The following is a 4,032-nucleotide window of genomic DNA, read 5'->3' as shown; positions in this document are numbered from 1 at the left end:
ATCCGTGTTTACTGTTACAGTGTCATCATCTGTGTTTACTGTTACAGTGTCATCATCCGTGTTTGCTGTTACAATATCATTACAATATCATCTGAGTTTACTGTTACAGTGTCATCATCTGTTACAGTGTTTAATGTTACAGTGTCATCATTTGGGTTTACTGTTACAGTGTCATCATCTCGGTTTACCGTTACAGTGTCATCATCTCGGTTTACTGTTACAATGTCATCATCAGGGTTTACTATTACAATGTCATCATCTCGGTTTACTGTTAAAATGTCATCATCAGGGTTTACTGTTACAATGTCATCATCTCGGTTCACTGTTACAGTGTCATCATCCGTGTTTACTGTTACAATATCATCTGGGTTTACTGTTACAATATCATCATCTGGATTTACTGTTACAAGTCATCATCTGGGTTTACTGTTACAATGTCATCATTTGGGTTTACTGTTACAGTGTCATCATTTGGGTTTACTGTTATATTCTATGAAGTGTGAAGATATAAATATTTGTTCTCTATATCGGCTGTGTTTTTATTGCTGTTTCCCTGTATGGCCAGTTGGGTAGGGCGCTGGACTCGTAATCACAGATCCGAATCCCGTGACACCAAACATGCTCGTCGTATAATATGATGATTAATTGCAGTATTCGTTGATAAAAGACTAGCCAAAGAGTTGTCGCTGGGCGGTGATAATTATATGCCCTTATCTCTAGTTTTGCACTGCTGAATTAAGGACAGATAGCCCGCGTGTACTTTTGCGCGAAATTATAAAACAAACAGACAAATGATTGACAATTTTCATAATTCAGTTCATGTTTTTTTAACTTATTAAGAATTGACCCATTTGTTTAATTGTTGGTAAACGTCAAAGCTAATATTGTTTTCAGCCACAAAAATTAGTATCATTCTTCATAATACAAGACCGGCTCGAACGTTTCAAAATCTAATTTTTCATTCTGAGCTCAGATCATATCGCAACCTTCGAGTGTGCTCCTATATGTTTTTCTTTTCACCTTATATATTTTGTAAACCTGGATATCTGTTCGTCTGAGGCCCGGCATGGCCAAGCGTGTTAAGACGTGCGACTCGTAATCTGAGGGTCGCGGGTTCGCATCCCCCGTCGCGCCGAACATGCTCGCCCTTTCAACCGTGGGGGCGTTATAAAGTGACGGTCAATCCCACTATTCGTTGGTAAAAGAGTAGCCCAAGAGTTGGCGGTGGGTGGTGATGACTAGATTCCTTCCCTCTAGTCTTACACTGCTAAATTAGGGACGGCTAGCACAGATAGCCCTCGTGTAGCTTTGCGCAAAATTCAAAACAAACAAACAATATATTATTCATGCTTTTCTAAAAAATAAAAACTATTTTTATGGTCTTTTATTTTACACTATTATTATTCTATATTATCAACCATTTTACTTTGTTCAGTCAAACAAATTCACTTGATAAAACATACGTGTTCGTACTTCATATTTTCACAAGAAGTAAGACAAAAAATTCCGAACCATATTCCGATTGAACACTCCTTCTGAGGTGCAAAGGATCATGGGAGAGTCTGTTTTAAATAAAAGAAGCTGCGAAAACGACAGGGTGTAATGTAAACCTATATTATTTTATACCTTTTAGAAAAGGATCTGAGGCAGTTTCCTGACTAGAGGGAAAGCAGCACCCACCATCTGCGCTAAGAGATTGCCTGTCACTCTTATAATGCACCCACAAATTAGAGTGCGGGGAATATTATGTGGTATTGTATGGATTCTAATCCCACTTGCCAGCTCTGAAGTTCAGGGTTCTATCACAGGGATCGTTGAGCTATAAAGGTAGTTCGCTTCATTACCGATACTCGTAATTTAATCTATAGTTATTCGCAAACCGTTCCTTCCCGAATTATTAATCACCGGTATGTAAGTAAGTAGCTAAGCAGTAGTTTAGGTTGTAATCTCTAACAATCTGGGGTGCTCAGAGACTTCTGTTTCTCTTTATCCTCACTAGGTTTGATTCCACTGGGAATGAAAAATATTGAAAGTACTTGGAGCATATGATATATATATATATACCGAATCACTTGAGGTACACTCAACATGGATATGCTGATTATTATTTGATAAGACAGGTGGTACAAGCTATCTAAAGAATTGAATTGGCAGCTTGAATGTTGGCTCGATGGTCCGTTAATAGCCGCGGACACCAAGAATGTGGTAAAGTTCCTGAATTACAAGTTTACAAAAATTTAAAGGTATAAAACTACAGTGAGAAGTTTTCAACTAAAACTTGGCTTTAGGATTAACTATTAAGTTAAACGTTAGTTTTAACGTAACATGAGATGGTACCTTTTCAGGGCTGGAATCACGGAATCCAACAATATTCAAAGCTAACAGTTTTGCTGTAGGGCTAATGGAAGTACCCCGAAAAAAAAATACTTTCACAGCTAGAGAGCTGAAAAAATATCCTGATCGAACCTGGACGAGGCTGTAATGAAAGAACTGCAAGGTTATTAGAACTGCACATAAACTGGACTGGAAACATGGACCTTGCGGACTATTCTCCGCTTCACCAAACCACTAGAGAAACTTCTGAGGGTTAATCCATTTTTTCCCAGGATTACAGCGATAAATCTGCTAGATTATAGCACTAGAAACCGTGCAGTTTTGTACTTCATTTCACACAAATTATCTAATTTCTTTATTTTTCTGGATCCTTAAAAGTAAAACATGCTTTTTAAAGAAGTTTTCATCTGAACTTTTATATTTTTACCCTTTATACTTTTGAAGATTAATAACAATTAGAAAGCACTAGACTTTCCTGGGTTTGTTCAACGAAAAATTTCGTTTCTCCAGGTGAATTTTAAAACTTTAGTGGTTTTCCTGTGTGTTGTCAGACATTGAATGTCAGTTGATAGGTACCATGATGTGAACCCACACATATTCAAGTCTTTGATTAGTTGAACATAATCGGTATTAGTTCAGATGGTCATCTTCGGTATGTGGACAGCAGATTTAATAAATATTTTAATTATTATTTTCCTAATTCTAGCATGATGAACATAAACATACAACAAAGTTCCTCATCCTTTCTTGATAATGAACCCAGTCTATTGAAGTCGGTGACAGTTTAAATATAGTTCAAAGTAAAACTAGATTTGTCTTAATGTAGTCCTGCCACATACTACTGTTAAAAAGACAAGATGATGGCCACTTTAAGAAGACGCCATTTCTTTTCATTGTTAATAAGGTGTATTTTAAAATGTAGTAACCGAGTTGGTCATACCATTTTTTCAAGGATTCTTACATGTCAGTAATGCCTTGAATGCATAAATGTATGGCCATCAGTTGGTCAAAGAGACCTTTAATGGATCTCGGACAACAAAGCTGAAATTACAAAAAAAAAGCAGAATTGATCGATTAATATCCAAAATTAATAGTAATTGTTTCAAATAGCTTCATTTCATTCAGAGGTTCCTGCAGTGAAGTTATAATAAAAATCTTTAGTAATGTGACAGAAAATAAGTGTCATAATTGTGTGATATAAAAATACAGATATTTGACTGAAGGTACACAACTCAAATAAAACCTTGAAACTGTAAAAAAGAAGTTTGAATTTGAGAAGTGTGTGTAGGTACTTAATGGTTTGGGAAATGAATATTTGGACCTTGGGAAATTAAAGATTAGACACTTTGGTTATTAATATTCTTGAACTACTTGTTTTACATACATTAAAATAGCCTAGAATAGTGCTGTTTTATCTATAACACTCTGGTATGATTACATAGAGAAACTATAAATATTATAAATGTGATAAGTTGTTTACCTGAGATTTTGAAACACTTTGTGCTTTTTAAGTTTAATATTTTTAACTTAGGTTTTTTCAGTTTCTCAATACATACGTTTTGTATATTTACTGTAACAGAAGAAATTATGTGGTGAGTTTCAAAATATTTTTATAAAATTTTATATTTTATATTTTGCTACATTTGGATGTGCTATGCTATTTGAGTTTAAATCAGTAACTATTCTAGTTAAAATAAT

The sequence above is a fragment of the Tachypleus tridentatus genome, chromosome 6, assembly GCF_004210375.1.
Source record: "Tachypleus tridentatus isolate NWPU-2018 chromosome 6, ASM421037v1, whole genome shotgun sequence".
Lineage (NCBI taxonomy): Eukaryota > Metazoa > Arthropoda > Merostomata > Xiphosura > Limulidae > Tachypleus > Tachypleus tridentatus.
The sequence above is the reverse complement of the archived record's forward strand: the minus strand, read 5'-3'. Positions refer to the sequence as shown.